The sequence below is a fragment of the Callorhinus ursinus genome, unplaced genomic scaffold (assembly GCF_003265705.2).
Source record: "Callorhinus ursinus isolate GAN/ISIS: 27379988/994484 unplaced genomic scaffold, GSC_fseal_2.0 scaffold16, whole genome shotgun sequence".
In the NCBI taxonomy this organism is placed as follows: Eukaryota; Metazoa; Chordata; class Mammalia; order Carnivora; family Otariidae; genus Callorhinus; species Callorhinus ursinus.
In genome coordinates, this window is record NW_027397078.1 from 28,807,981 (window position 1) to 28,824,159 (window position 16,179).

The window sequence follows — 16,179 nt, forward strand, 5'->3', positions numbered from 1 at the left end:
GCCGCGTTCGTGTCGTAGTAGTTGATGTAGATCCTATCCGGGCTGACGCGCAGGCGCTCGGCCAGTAGGCCGCACAGCAGCTTGCTGTAGGAGCGGTTCTGCGTGCCTCCTGCCTCCGATCTTGCCGATGCTGTGCAGACTGCAGAGCGCGCACGGCTCACTTGAGCTGCCGAAGGCCATGAGCTGGTCTGAGACCACGTGCACCGCGATGTACTGGGCCGGCTTGCCGGTGGCCTGCGCCAGCTGCTGAGTGAGCTCCCCGGCGGCATGCTGGTGGAGAAACGGCGGGGACTCGCACCTCAATTTATTTATTTTTTTTTAAGATTTTATTTATTTATTTGAGGGAGAGCGAGAGAGAGCACAGGTGGGGAGGAGCAGAGGCAGAGGAAGGGGGAGAAGCAAACTCCTCGCTGAGCAGGGCGCCCTGACGTCGGGCTCGATCCCAGGACCCTGGGATCATGACCTGAGCCGAAGGCAGATGCTTAACTGACTGAGCCACCCAGGCGCCCCGTATTTTGGGCTTTAATAAACTTTCCCACTTGTGTACTTGTCTGCTCGGTCTGCTCCATGTCTGTCCCCGAATTCATTCTTGTGACAAGACCAAGAACCTTCAGCCACTCCTTCGGGTCTGGCTGGGCCGAGGCCCCAGGGCCCAGGATCTCTCCAGTTTACTGGGTAACCGTTGTGCCATGAGAATGTAGAAGAACTGGATCTGGCTCTGCAAATTCATGATCAATAAAAATATTTAGGGCGCCTGGGTGGCTCAGTTGGTTAAGCGACTGCCTTTGGCTCAGGTCATGATCCTGGAGTCCCAGGATCGAGTCCCACATCGGGCTCCCTGCTCAGCAGGGAGCCTGCTTCTCCCTCTGGCCCTCCCCTCTCTCATGTGCTCTCTCTCTCTCACTCTCTTGAAATAAATAAATAAATCTTTAAAAAAATATATTTAACAACCTCCTAGGCAAAAAACAAAAAGTGAAAATGAAGTGTTGGAAGAATCAGGAAATAACTTGATCAGGAGCTTATAAAACGAAACTGATTTGGTGAAGTCTCAGGTGCCAGATGCTGGCTGGATTCACTGAATGCAGGGTTTAGGGTTGTGCTGATTTCTGAATCTGTTTGAGAATATGGTGGACTCTAAGTCCAGAAAACACAAAATCCACTTTTATCTTATTTTATTTTATTTTAAGATTTATTTATTTTTTTAAGAGAGGGAGGGGGAGAGAGTGAGTGGTGGGAGGAGCAGATGGGGGGAGAGGGAGAGAGAGAAGCAGACTCCCCAGTGAGTGGGGAGCCCGACTCTGGGCTCGATCTCACGACCCTGAGATCATGACCTGAGCCAAAATCAAGAATCACTTAACCGACTGAGACATCCAGGTGCCCCTGAATAAACCATTCTTATTTTTTATTTTTTTAAATAAACTGCTTTTAAATAAAATATGCCAAATACGGTAGTTTTAAAAAACAATCCTAGTTATGTGAAATGCATTTTTACTTGTCTGAACTGGAAAAGGACTGGGTGACTGTCATGGGCATTGAAGATAAGCAATGCAGAAATAGATTCTGTTTAATCCAAAAAACCCCCCAAGATGTAGTTATGGGTATTTACCCTTACAATGAAAACATACTTGTATTTTACATCTTTAATAATGGGTGACTTTGAGAGTACATGTTTATTTTAGTTAAAGAACAGTCCAAAGACTAAAACATTAATGCTGGGTCTAGAAAAAACTTGAGAAGCTGGGATGGAAATAGAATGATTTACCTTGAGAATTTTTAGTACAAATATTAGTAACGACTAACGTTAATTGAACGTTTACTTTGTGCTGGGTAGTCTACTAAATCCTCAACACCAATACTTCTCAGGTTGTAATGTACATAAGAATTGTCTGAGGTTCTGATTAAAATGAGAATTCTGCTTCAGTAGGTCTGGGGAGGAACCTGAGATTTTGCATCTAGGAGGTACTGAAGTGATACATATACCCCTGGCCAGGTTCAGGTACCACATTTTGAATAGGGAGGTTCTAGTTGGATCATCTCACTTAATTCTCACAGTAACCCTAGATACAATTAATGTCTCCATTTTACAAATAAACTGAGTCCTAGGGAGATAACATGATTTACCTAAGTGGTGGGGCTGGCATTCTGACTCTAAGTCTGCATTCTTAAATTAGAATGATCTAGGGGCGCCTGGGTGGCTCAGATGGTTAAGCATCTGCCTTCAGCTCACGTCATGATCCCAGGGTTCTGGGATCGAGCCCCACATTGGGCTCCTGGCTCAGGGGGAGCCCGCTTCTCCCTCTCCCTCTGCCTCTCCCCCTGCTCATGCTCTCTCTCTCTTTCTCTCTCTGTATCTCAAATGAATAAATAAAATCTTTAAAAAAAAAAAAAAACACTGGCTAGATCGTTCTAATTTTTTTTTAATTTTTTTTAAGATTTTATTTATTTGAGAGAGACAATGAGACAGAGAGAGAGAGCATGAGAGGGGGTTGGGTCAGAGGGAGAAGCAGACTCCCTGCTGAGCAGGGAGCGCGATGCGGGACTCGATCCCGGGACTCCAGGATCATGACCTGAGCCGAAGGCAGTCGCTTAACCAACTGAGCCACCCAGGCGCCCCGTTCTAATTTTTTTAAAACTTTTTTTTTTAAAGATTTTATGTATTCAATTGAGAGGGAGAGAGAGAGAGAGAGAGAGAGAGAGAGGGAGAGAGAGCATGAGCACACACGCAAAGGAGCAGGGGTAGGGAGAAGCAGACTCCCCACACGGGGCTCCATCCCAGGACCCTGGGACCATGACCCAAGCAGAAGGCAGATGCTCAACCAACTGAGCCACCCAGGCGCCCCTAGCCAGTGGTTCTTAACTCTGATGGCCCCATCATGTAAATCAGATTCTCTGAGAATGGGGCCTAATCATCAATATTTTTTTCAAGCTCCCCAGGTAGTTTCAATGGGTAGTCAATTCAGAACACCACTGATCTGGTTCAACCCTTCTTTTACAAATAAGGAAATTGAATGTCCCCCCCCACCACCACCCAAAGAGTCAATGTTTGGAACAAAGAACCCGGGTCCCCTCATTCAGTCAATACCCTAAAAAAAAAAGCCACTGCAGTACAGGCTGGGGACCAGGATGGGGAGATGTTTATCTTCGTTGAAAAAAAACCCTGATAATTTAAACCTTATTAAACTATTGACTAACAAAAGCCTACAGGGCACTCACTAAAAGACACTAAAGAGGATCTAAATTAAAAATGATTTACAGGGCGCCTGGGTGGCTCAGTTGGTTAAACGACTGCCTTTGGCTCAGGTCATGATCCTGGAGTCCCGGGATCGAGTCCCACGTGGGGCTCCCTGCTGAGCAGGGAGTCTGCTTCTCCCTCTGACCCTCTTCCCTCTCGTGCTCTCTATCTCTCATTCTCTCTCTCAAATAAATAAATAAAATCTTAAAAAAAATGATTTACATTATTCTGAGGAAAAAAGGTACATGACTGTGTTTCCAAAGACAAAGCAGGATCAAAAGAAGCCTCAGAAACCCAGAAGAATGTAAAGGGTAGAGGATATGCTGGGTCTTAGCAAAATTCTAGTCTCTACTGGGAGAAAAAAAAGAAAAAGGAAAAGAACAAAGCGTACTTTAGTTGGGTCCAGTAAAGTTGTGTGAAAAGCTCAAGAAATTTCACATTTACCCCCGAGTGCATAGGATCACCAATTTTGAAGATTCTGGAGTCACTAAGAAAAGTTTACACTATTCATGAAATGATTCATCCATTCACTTCAAAAAAATTTGTTAATCACCTGCCATGTGCTAGGTCCTAGATCCTGAGAATACAGCAATGAACATGACAGATACTGAGGTTACATCTGAGAAGGGTGCTGCCCATCCTAATGCTCTAGATCTCGACTTCAAGAGAAGGCATGTGACATAGGCTTAGCCAATCATTACAATTCATTCTCCTTACCATATGATGGCCCAAGCCAGGCCAGTGAGAACCTGGCCCTGGTGTCATCTGCCAAACCGGAAGTTCTATTTCTTTTCTGTGATTATTACCTGGGCTGATGATAAGCTGGAAGTCCCTATAGCCATACCTCATGTTGCTTAACACGGAAGAAGTCCTGTGTAGAAAGATGAGATTGGAACTATTGAGAGAGGAAGAGAATGAAAGTGAAAGAAATCTGATGACATAATTTGAATTCCTGTATGCAGAATCCACCCCACCTCTGTCCTTCCCAGATATGTGAGCTGATAAATTCCCTTTTCTTAACTAAGCTGATTTGAGTCAAGTTTCTGTCATGTGCAACCAAAAGAGCCCTGACTCAGATTTACAGACTCATGAAATGAACAACTACATAAACCTGGGAGTTCATCTAATACAGTGACTCTCCAAGTGGGGTCCCTGAGCCAGTACCCTTGGGGCCACTGATGACTTGTTAGAGATGCAAATCCTGGAATTCTATCCCAAACCTTCTGAATCAGTAAGTGTGGAGGGAGAGCCCAGCCATCAGTTTTAATAGGCCCTCCAGATGATTTTGATCCACACTGAAGTCTGAGAAACTCTGTCCTAATACATCTCTTTCCATGAGATAGGAAAATAGAAGCTCAGAAACGGGAGGTAACCTGCTGAAGATCGTCAAACTATTTAGAAGTGGCCTCAGACCCTCAGTAATCCAAGGGCTATGGGGTTTGGAAAAGGAAGGTCACTTGGAGTTTTCAGGGAAGTAACACATGGATTGGCAAATAGGAGGGGGAAAAATATTTTGGGTCAAATAATACAGTACGGTTGGAAACACTTGCTATGTGTGTTTGGAGAATATTTTACTCATCTTGGCTCCCCAGCTGAGCCAACAACAATGTGTTAAAGCTCCATGGCCAATGGCAGGAATCCAGGAGAGTCCTTTTCATGTGCCAACGAAGAGGAATTTCTTAGAAAAGCTACAGAAATTATGCTACTATCACATTTTGCTTTGTGGAGTGAAGGAATAAAGAAGATGAAGCAAAAAGCAAGGGACGGCAGCTTTTCCCGAGTCCCACCTCTCCAGCTGGGAGAAAGGGGCCTTATCGTTGTTCTGGCCCGGGTAAGAAGTTCCTCGGAGAAACTGGGCACCTAACCTGGTGATTTGGAGAATAACTTGTGTTTTTTGAACTTTCTTTTTCAGGTGAAGGGAGAGATCAGCAGCGTTCCAGAGTGTCCCTGGAAACTCTATTTAGTAGCTTTCTTTCCGATGATTTGTCCAGCCTGCCCTGGGGACCTGGTCTATCCAGAGGCAAACTGAAGAGAAGAAAGGCCCTGGCATCAATATTTCTGAAGCCTTTCTTGGTCTCTCCTTTGCCGACTCGGGAGTAGACAGACGGTCATAGTAGGTAGCAGATCAAAGGATCAAGGGAAATCGCTGGCACTACCAATTTTATTTTATTTTATTTTATTTTTTTAAAGATTTTATTTATTTATTTGAGAGAGAGAGAATGAGAGATAGAGAGCACGAGAGGGAAGAGGGTCAGAGGGAGAAGCAGACTCCCTGCTGAGCAGGGAGCCCGATGTGGGACTCGATCCCGTGACTCCAGGATCATGACCTGAGCCGAAGGCAGTTGCTTAACCAACTGAGCCACCCAGGCGCCCTGGCACTACCAATTTTAGAGAGGACAAGCTGTTAATAGTCACTATATACTTTTCCTTTGGTACATCTACTCAGGCAAGGCCAATGCCCTCCAGGAAGGTACCTGGTAAAAAAACAAAAGCATCATCTCCTCTCATATAAATCCATGATTAACACATTCATCTGTCCATTCGTTCGTTCATTCATTATTTGTGGAATACCAACCATGTGTCAGGCACAGGTCTAGGCACTGGAGACACAGCAAAAAAAATAGTAAAAAACCAAGCCGAAACATCCTTGCCCTTATGGAACTTGCTTTCTGTTTGTGGGAGGAGATAGTCCATAAACAAAACCAGTAAGTAACACAAGTTGGTTGGCAACTCGTGCTATGAAGAAAAAATAAAGCAGGGAAAGAGCAGAGAGAGTGAGAGAGAGAGCTGGGTGTGGTGAAGGAGGAAATTTAAAAATGCAAATAAATAAGGCAGTCAGGGAAGGCCTCACTGACATCCAGTGTGGTCTTTGTCATCAATCCTCGGGAAAGATCTCTTGAAGCTGGAAAAGACCCTGAGAAAAACACTCAAACTATTAATCAAGAAATAACTACTGAGGGCGCCTGGGTGGCTCAGTTGGTTGAGCGACTGCCTTCGGCTCAGGTCATGATCCTGGGGTCCCGGGATCGAGTCCCGCATCGGGCTCCCTGCTCAGCGGGGAGTCTGCTTCTCCCTCTGACCCTCTTCCCTCTCGTGCTCTCTATCTCTCATTCCCTCTCTCTCAAATAAATAAATAAAATCTTTAAAAAAAAAAGAAAGAAAGAAAGAAAGAAAGAAAGAAAGAACTACTGAGTGGCACCTGGCTGGCTCTGTTGGTGGAGGATGTGACTCTTGATCTTAGGGTTGTAAGTTTGAGCCCGACGTTGGGTGTAGAGATTACTTAAAAAGAAAATCTTAAAAAAAAAAAGAAGGAAGAAAAGAAATAACTGCTGATACCTACTATGGTATAGACGAATGTCATCAAATATTCCATACAGTTAAGTTGGAGCCATAGGACTAACACTGGCCAGTCAATTGTGAGCAGAAGTGATATGTATCACTTCTGGGCTGTGGCATTTAAAAGCCCAGGTGCCTCCCTCCCCCTCTTCCCTGCCTCTACCGTCTTGGTGACACATGTTCCTGATGGTCCTCAAAGATGGAGGAGGGTATTCTGTCCTGCCTCAGACTTCACGTGAGGGAGAGGTATACTTTTACGAAGTCAACCATTGAATTTTAATGTCATCACTGCAGCCTGGCCTAACTTTACTTGACAAATCCATCTACTACACCCAGATTCAGGGGTGAACGCTCTAGGGGAAAAAGGAAGTGTCAGGGCATGGTCTCAAGGAACTTCTTTCTATTCCAATTGGCAACTACAACTGCAACTTAGACTTCACATTAAAGGCCATGAATCATCAGAGTTAATGAATGGTGCAAACAGTGAGGGTTTGGGAATTCAGGAGAGGGAAGGACAGCTGAAGCTGCCTGGCACCCTGGGCGTGGGCAAATAATTGTAGAATCCACAGAAGGGAGGGCAGAGGAGGCTTTGTAGAACTTGCCCTTGAGAGAAGTGTAGGATTCAAAGAAGCAGAGGGTGAGGAAAGACAATTTGGGTGAGAAGTAGAGCAAGCACAAAGATAAAGTTATGGAAATGGACAAGGCACATTCTAGGTGTAGTGTGCAGGGATTCTGATCGGAACTGAGGATTCACATAGAATACTAAGGTTGAGGAAAGATCCCAATGGGCTATGAATGACAAGTGAAGGATTCTGAGCTGGATTCTGTAGATGATAGGGAATGCCGTGGACTGGTCGAAGAAGCCATTTGGACTGTTCACAATTGAGATGCAGGGGGAGTCTGTTAGGATGTTACATACATCGCATGTAGCTATGGGAGACCTGAACCAGGGAAAGAGGGTGTAGTGCCTTCTTCTTCAGAGTGAGGTCCATGGACTAGCAGCATCATCACTGCTTAGTAGAAACGCAAACTCTCAGGCCCCACCCCAGACCTACTGAAATAGAATCTGCATTTTAACAAAATCCTCAAGTGATGCTTGCACATTAAAGTTTGAGGAGCAATAATTTGGCAGGCACCAGCTGATGGTCCACCCTCAGCCCACTCTTCTCTTCCCCTAGTTTTTTTCAGGAATTCATCCTTCCTCCATGCAGCCCATGTGATTCAGGGTACACTGATCCTATCCCCAGCTGTAGAGTTAGTCTGATGGGTCTATCCCTTGGTTCTCTAAGTATGGTTCCCAGCATCATTTGGGAACTTGTTAGAAATGTACAATCGAGGGGCGCCTGGGTGGCTCAGATGGTTAAGCGTCTGCCTTCGGCTCAGGTCATGATCCCAGGGTCCTGGGATTGAGTCCTGCATCGGGCTCCCTGCTCCTTGGGAGCCTGCTTCTCCCTCTGCTTCTCTCTTTCCCTCTCTCTCTCTCCTCCTCTGTCTCTCATGAATAAATAAATAAAATCTTAAAAAAAAAAACGTCATAACTACAGGTGAGGTCAAGGAAGTATGGGGCCAATGGGCATACCAAAAATATTCTAGGATGAAGGATGTATTTACTTAGCAGGCATTTTTTTTTTCACTAAGTTCCCCAAAACTAGATCCAGGTAGATTAACTGTTGTAACTTAAGAAAAGCAACTTAGGACAAATAAAATGGAGGATTACTTCATGCAGAGGATCCCCAACTGGTGAATTGGCTAAAAATATACAAATACTTATCTTTATTTTGTTTTTTTATTATATTATATTTATTTGACACAGAGAGAGAGAGAGACAGCAAGAGAGGGAACATGAGCAGGGGCAGAGGGAGAGGGAGAAGCAGGCTTCTCTCCGAGCAGGGAGCCCGATGCGAGGCTCGATCCCAGGACCCTGGGATCATGACCTGAGCCGAAGGCAGACGCTTAATGACTGAGCCACCCAGGCGCCCCTACAAATACTTATTTTTAAATGGGAGGGGGACTGAAGGTGTCTTCTTAGGTGAAATGGGAGGGGGACTGAAGGTGTCTTCTTAGGTGAAATTGGAAAAAATTGGAATAATATACAGATGAGCCTGAAATATACTGTGGTTCCAGAAAGTAAGGAAGTGCTCAAAAAAGGAATGGACACAGGAGCCAACCTGAAAGAGCTCCCAGGGACCCACAAGCAAGGCAGTTTAGCAACAAAATGAGAACATTGGATTATAACCCAAAGACTAAAATAATTACCTATAGTCCTTAGTGATATAAATAAATTGAATAAGTAAAGTAATGGGAGAGAAGGTACAGCTCTTCCCTATAGAATAATTCTAGTGAATGAATGTAGAAGCCATGGGGGAAATAGTAAGCTACCATTAGCACACCACAGTAATCACTGTAGTAGGCAGACCCACAGATGGATGCTAACATTAATAAGAGAAGGCGTGAGGAGAAACAGGGTATTTGCATAGCCTCAAAGTATCTTCCCCAAGAGGGAAAATGGGTACATAGCACAAACTAGTGTGCTATAGGGGTGTGTCTGTCTAGAGTTTTCTCCTGAAACATGCCCTGTGGTTTCACAGACAGGTAAACCAGAGACTCAGTTTAAAATTGCATGGCGAACATCAAAAACTAATGATGTAATGCATGGTGATTAACATAACAATAAAGAAATGTAAAGAAAAAAAAATAAAATTGCATGGCGAGCAGGTGCCTGACTGGCTCAGTCTTGTTCTCGGGCTTGTGGTTCGAGCCCCACATTGGGTATTAGAGATTACTTAAAAATAAAACCGTTAGAAAGAAATTGCATGGCCAGGACTTCATGGGTTCTTCCAAGAAACAAACAGGGCCATCTCTGTTCAGAGAGCTTCAGTTACGTCTGAGCTGAGTGTGGCCTTGTCCAGAGACTTGTTCCCTGTGTCACTTCCGAAGAGATGGGCTCATCTTCCTCCCCCCAGTTTCTACCCCAAGGCCCCTGGATTGCTTATTGTAGGCAGGGTGGTGGTGAGTTGCACAAGCTAATGCCAGTGTGCAGATCTACTGGGATGCATTTAGTTTCCTCTTGATTCTGGGATTATTTGTGTTGGCATGGGGCCATGCTCAGCTTTTCCCAAGTTGGGACACATTCTCAGAAAGGGCTGGTCCCACCATCCTCATCTTGCTAGAGGCCAAAGTCTGGTTTCATTTTTCATTAAACTGCTATTTGTAACTTTCATCGAACAGAATGACAACATGTCCAACTGTCTTCATTCAGTATTTTCACAGGAGAGAGACTTTTGCCTCCCACGAGAATGTGTGATTTATTTATCTCCTCCATTGTGCAATCAGTTCACCATCATTACAACTAACGCAATGTTCTAGAGAAAAATTTTGCTGTATCACATGGTGACATCACTCACATCGGCAGTGATTGGTTTTTCACCTAGATCCACCAAAGCCTACACCGCAGGGGATGGAATGGTGTGGCCAGAGGCTTCTCTGGTTTGATTGTGAGTGCCTAGGGGGCTGGGATCACCTCTTGCTCATCTTCATCTGCCCAGGGGTCAGCCATAGTAGGTATGGTAGTATTTCTACCTCTTCACTTCCTGGGTCCTTATAGGACTACATTGCCTGGCCTTCTGTGCCTGGGGGCAACTCTGAGAACAGTTCCAACTGATGAGTTGGGAGCAGAAGCGTTGCACATCAAGTCTGGGCTGAAAGGGCGCCTGGGTGGCTCAGTTGGTTAAGCGACTGCCTTCGGCTCAGGTCATGATCCTGGAGTCCCGGGATCGAGTCCCGCATCGGGCTCCCCGCTCAGCAGGGAGTCTGCTTCTCCCTCTGACCCTCTCCCCTCTCATGCTCTCTCTCTATCTCATTCTCTCTCTCAAATAAATAAATAAAATCTTAAAAAAAAAAAAAAGTCTGGGCTGAAGCATTTAAATGCTTGTGGTCCAGAGCTCTCTTTTCCTTCTAGCTGAGCAACCAGCAACAGCCTGGGTCCCTCAGTGACTGTAGTAAGTAGAGTTCCCCCTTCTAACTTATAATGCATGCATAGCATGAGTAAGACATAAACCTTTGTTGTGTGAACTATAGAGATTTTGAGTTGTTCGTTACTGCAACATAACCTAGGCTATCCTTGCTGATACTGTAGGCATAAAATAAATGTTTGTTGTTGAATGGATGAATGATTTAAGCCAGAAAGGACTTCTGAGCAGTGGTCGCTCTAGAATTACTAGAAAGGAGAAAGTCAGTCCTGGTAATCAGGTGATAATTGTGTGGGAAGTGGGGGCCATGTTGGCTAGGGAACTTCTCATGTTTTGCTCGTATAGTACATTGGTTTTGTTAGATGCCTCTTATTTGGGGTATTGGAATGTTGATGAGATTATGAGGGGCCCAAAATACCCCAAAGCAACCCTTGACACTACCACTAGAGTTTAGATTGATCTTGTCACCCTCTATGTATTTTACAAACGGGGAAACTGAGACCCAGACTCAGTGTAGTCTCATTTCCTGATTCTCTATCTAGTGCTTTTGCCACCCCAACATTGTACCTTTCATACCTGGCCTTCAGACAGCTTAAGAGTCACACTCTGACTGATTCCACTCCTGGTTCTACCACTTACCACCTGTGGATCTTGGGAGAGGCTACTTAATCTCTCTGTGCCTCAGTTTCCTCAGTGGGTTGGACCTGAAGATTTGGTAATAAAGTATAAACTAGGGAAGAACCCTAACATGCCTGGCATGTAGCAAGTATAATGTTCATCACCATCAGGGTCACCATCATCATTATGGTTTCTCATCCCACTGTCTTTTTTTTTTTTTTTTAAGATTTTATTTATTTATTTGAGAGAGAGAGAATGAGAGATAGGGAGCACGAGAGGGAAGAGGGCCAGAGGGAGAAGCAGACTCCCTGCTCAGCAGGGAGCCCGATGTGGGACTCGATCCCGGGACTCCAGGATCATGACCTGAGCCGAAGGCGGTCGCTTAACCAACTGAGCCACCCAGGCGCCCTTCTCATCCCACTGTCTTGACTTACTCCCAAGTCCCATGTTTTCTTGTGCTCATTTCCCTTGGAAAATAATAAATCTGTTAGAGACCATTGCATGGTGTCTTTGCAGACTATTTGGCCCCAGGTAAAGTTGCATTTGAAATTCTAAGGAGAGAGCTGGGCCTTGAGCACTGGTGAGCTGTCCTTTTCTGCCACCTCCCTCTGCTGAGAGCCCACGCTCAGGGATCCACCAGAGGGAGGGGGAGAGGAGAACAAGGCCTTCTGCCTGCCTACTCAAGTCTCTGCCATGTTTCCTCACCGACTGATGCTGGGGATCAAACTCTATCCCCACTGGCTCACATACCCCGTGGGGCAAGATCCAAATCGCCCACTCTCCAGTTGCTGGGACAGCAGTCTCTGGGCTGTGCTCCTGTAGATTTAAGATTGAACTGCAGATCACGAGCACCCACAGCCTTCCTCCATATCACTAGAGAGTGCCTGTGGAGGTGTGTGACCAGGGCCCCTCTCACGGAAAAGGCAGAGGGCCCCTTGGCTGGAGTGCTGGCCACCTCTTCGTTACCAGCCTCTTTCCTCTTCCTTTGGTCAGGATGGCAGAGTTATGTTGACTGGAATGTATGTGCCAAGGGGAATGGAAGTTTGGCTGGAAGTGCATCAAAATCCGAAATTTAATTTTAGGTAAAGGAGTCTCTAATTTTTGTGTTTTATTTATTTATTTATTTTTTCATTTTTGTGTTTTAGACATATTTCTTTCAAGTGTCTTTTTTTTTAAGATTTTATTTATTTATTTGACAGAGAGAGAGAGTGAGAGCAGGAACACAAGCAGGGGGAGTGGGAGAGGGAGAAGCCGGCTTCCTGCGGAGCAGGGAGCCCGATAAGGGGCTCGATCCCAGGACCCTGGGATCATGACCTGAGCTGAAGGCAGACTCTTAAGGACTGAGCCACCCAGGCGCCCCCGAGTGTCTTTTTTTTTTTTTAACAGCAAGTTTGTTTAAAGGAACAGCATATCTATTCTGGCATCACACTTACTTTAGGAATTCAAGCAACTTTTAACATGAAGTATACAGACTTTAACTCCTTTCTTGAAGTAAAACATGCATAGGGAAAGTGCACATAACATAGGTGAGCAGCTCAATGAATTTTCACAAACCTAATACATCCATGTAAATAGCACCCAGATAAAGAAACAAGACATCACCTTCTTATCCCCCCTGTAACTCCCTCCAGTCACCAACTTCTCAACGACCACTAACCTGAATGTTGGTTTTGCCTGTTTTACACTTTGCATAAAGGGAATCACATTGTACGTATGCTTTCACGTCTGATTTCCTTTGCTCAATATTGTTTATGAATTCCGTCTATACTCAATGAAGCTGTGGTTCATGCTTTCTCCTTGCTGTTTGGTATTCCGTTTTGTGACCATACCACCACAATGTTTTCAATCCATTCTAGTGCCAATGGACATTTGAGTAGCTTTCAGTCTAGGGCTATTAGAAAGACACTGCTATGAACACTCTCGTTCATATCCTTTGGGAAAACATATGCACTCCTTTCTGTTGCGTATACACCTAGAAGGGCAATTGCCGGACATGGGGTAGTTGTATGCTCAGTTTCAATAGATTCTGCCAAATAGCAGTGTGTGAGATTTTTCGTGGCTCTATACAATATGAAGTCTACTTTCTAGTAAGTTGAAGATATACAAATGTTAAGTTAATGCAAACAGAAACAATTTAATCCTTTGGAGTATCATTAAACCTGTTTATTAAAATATACTGTTTTCCCCCTTATCATAATTCTGTCTCCAACTTCTTATGTAGCCTGGATGAGCTTCCTGACCTCCACTCTCCCTTAATCCAGCCAGTCAAAAGTCTCTCTGCAAACACTTTCCATTCATTTATCCAGCTAGAATGTTGTGAGTGTTAATAAGTTGGTGTTTGCAAAACAAATTCAACCCCTCCTGCAAAGCTGAGTACATCTTACCTCGGGTTTGTGTCTAATATGGCAGAGTCAGCCAGGATGTTCTCTACAGACCTGCACTTTATAAACACCTTCTCCAGAGCTGTGAATGCAATTCAGAATCTAGAATTCTGTTTTGGTGGTAAAGAACAATGGAATATTCTCCTGCAGCTTTTAACAAAAGAGAATGGCGCCTTTAAAGTGATAAAGCATTTTGCAAATATAGAAGCTATTTGACTATAAAGGGTAGGGTTGAAGAGAATAGATGGGCAGCAGGAAAAGGAGCCAGAGAGGGAATTAAGAGTGCTTATCCCCCCCCCCCCCCCCCGGTCTCTACAAGTAATTAGAATTGTAGAACCGGGTCAAGGCCTCCATTTTCCCATCTGTAACATGGGGTATTTTGACAAGCTGATTAGGTGGCCTGTAAGTCCTTTCCAGATCTAGTTCTTATTCTGTGAACGTGCACGGGGAGGAGATGCTAACAGGTAAGATAGAAGGGACCAGAGACAACTCACTCCATATATTCCTCCCCCCTCCATTCCCCAACACACACACTCAGCATGCAGAGTGCTGGGGATCCCAGTTTTTAGGTATCCGGTGTAACCTGTCCTTCACCAAATAACCGTGGAGCTAAAACCTTTCCCAGAACATTTTCCTTCCACCGGTCTCTCCAAATCCCCCCTCCAGTGGTCTGACATATGATCTCTGCATTGAGAATACTGTGGCAGAGGTGCGACCTCGGGGTTCTCACCCATCACAGTGCACGGTGCTGAAAACAGTGAAACAGGCATTTGGGTACCAGGGCGACCCCTAAAGGTGAGAGGATGGGTTTGGAGGTTGGGGTTCTCCAAGGAGCTCGCCGGACCGGGCGCCCGGCATCCGAGGGTCGCGCGGTCCAGGGAGTCCAGAGGCACCGCGGGGGCCTCTGCAGGGGTGGGGCGGGCTGCCCAGCCCGCGGGCCGCGATTCTCTCCCCGCCCCCCCTGCCCGGAGCTCCTCGCCGGGCTTTGGCCAGCCGCGCCACTCGCTCACGCCCTCCTCCCTCGGCGCCCCGCCCGCTCCCCACCTCCGCGTCCAGCCTCCGCGCCCAGCCTCGCCGCCGCCGAGCGCCGGACGCGCCACGCCGCGCTGGGCAGCCGGAGAGCAGGCGGGCGTGCGGTCCCGGAGCGGCGGGGGCGGCGCCCAGCCCGCGGGAAGGGGGAGAGGGACGCGGCGGGAGGGAGAGGGGAGAAGGAGGGCCGGAGGGCGCCAGCAGCCAGCCGGTCTGCCGGGATAGGCAGGTAAGCGCGCGGCGCAGGGATGAGTCTGTTCCCTCGGGCTCCTGAGACCCAGCCCGGGAGCTGACGACGGGCGCGGGCGGCTCGGGCGGAACGCCTGGACCTGGAGGGCGACGGGACAGCGGGGCGAGCGCTCCCTCCGCCCGGCTGCGGCTTTGAGTCGGAGCCCGGGGCCGCCCTGAAAGGCAGAGGCAGAGGGGCCGAGCTCCGGGGGCCGGCACCCCGGCAGTGGGAGAGTGCGTGCCACGGGAAAGGGGGCTCCCGCGACGCGTTCTCCGAGGGGTGGGGGGGTGACGGCATGTGTATCTTAAAGCTTCAAACGGACTCAAAACTCTCCCCGCCCCTCCGGGAAACGGACCCACGACTCTTGTTCGCGCGGGCGGTCTTCGAGACCAGACCCTTGGGGGACTCAGTTTACCGCTCCGGGCGGGGGGTGCGGCGGAGCTTGCGGAGCGCGAACGCGCCCCGGGCCCCCGACGGCTCCGCGCGGCGCTGTCTGGCGCGACCCAGAACAGGTGGCGGGGGGCGCGGCGGGATGGAGCGGCAGCTCGAAGCCTGGGGGTGACCATGGGGCGGGGGAAGGAGGAGGTTGGAGGTCTCGGGTGAGAGCTTTCTGACTGGGACTTGCCCTTTCGAGGCTCCGGAACTATGTATAAGGTGAGGAGCAGGAGAGCCGATGGGCTTTGCCACAGTCAGATGAGGCAGGCGGCACAGGTTTTCCGTGGCTGCCTGGATAGTGACAGTTCTTAGATTGTACTCTCCACACGAATGCCCTGGGAATCTTGTTAAAATGCAGATTCTGATTCAGTAGGTCTGGGGTGGGGCCCGACAGTCAGCGTTTCTAACAAGCCCCCACGTGATGCTGATGCTGCGGCTCCATGGACCACATTTTGTGCGGTAGACACTGCAGAAGTACTTTCTGTCCAACAGGCTGAAAACCTAAGGAAAAGTGAGAGACTGGGAGGAGAGGTCCTAAGACTTTACAGTCCCAGCTCCACCCCAAACTCATTCAGAAGCGAAATGCTTTACTTTTCTTACTAGCTTATTAGCCAAATACATTATCTGTTGGTCGAGCCGGCTTCGTGGGCATGCAACCTGTATTTGGTTTTCATGCTTTGCTGTCGCTGTTGAAATTCTTAGTGATTTTTTAACAAGGGGCTTCGCATTTTCATTCTGTACTGGGGCTCACAAATTATGTAGCCGATCCTGTCTAATAGTCCCCATCGGCAGAAAAATGACCCATTTCTTTGATCAGGGTTAGGAGCTGGTGGGTGATGGAGAGTGAAGGTTTATTAAGCCAAAGTCTAGCCGGATGTTGCAGTTCCTCCGTTCTTCCTCGGCTTCTCTTTGGCTATTTTAAGAGATAAGCCTGTGAGTATAATCTCAGTT

The 16,179-nt window shown here is 47.1% G+C and overlaps 1 protein-coding gene across 3 annotated transcripts in view; it reads left to right on the forward strand.

Annotated features, from left to right (window-relative positions):
- The first annotated feature begins 14,744 nt into the window (after positions 1-14,744).
- Positions 14,745-16,179, forward strand: part of ADGRG2 (adhesion G protein-coupled receptor G2) — a 132,459-nt gene continuing 131,024 nt past the window's right edge. For 2 of the 3 annotated variants that reach the window (XM_025857602.2, XM_025857603.2), the window contains exon 1: positions 14,746-14,793. The gene's annotated coding sequence lies outside the window, so the exon portion shown is untranslated. Of the gene's footprint in view, positions 14,794-16,179 lie in introns of all 3 variants that reach the window. The other variant, XM_073902021.1, reaches the window with a different exon arrangement.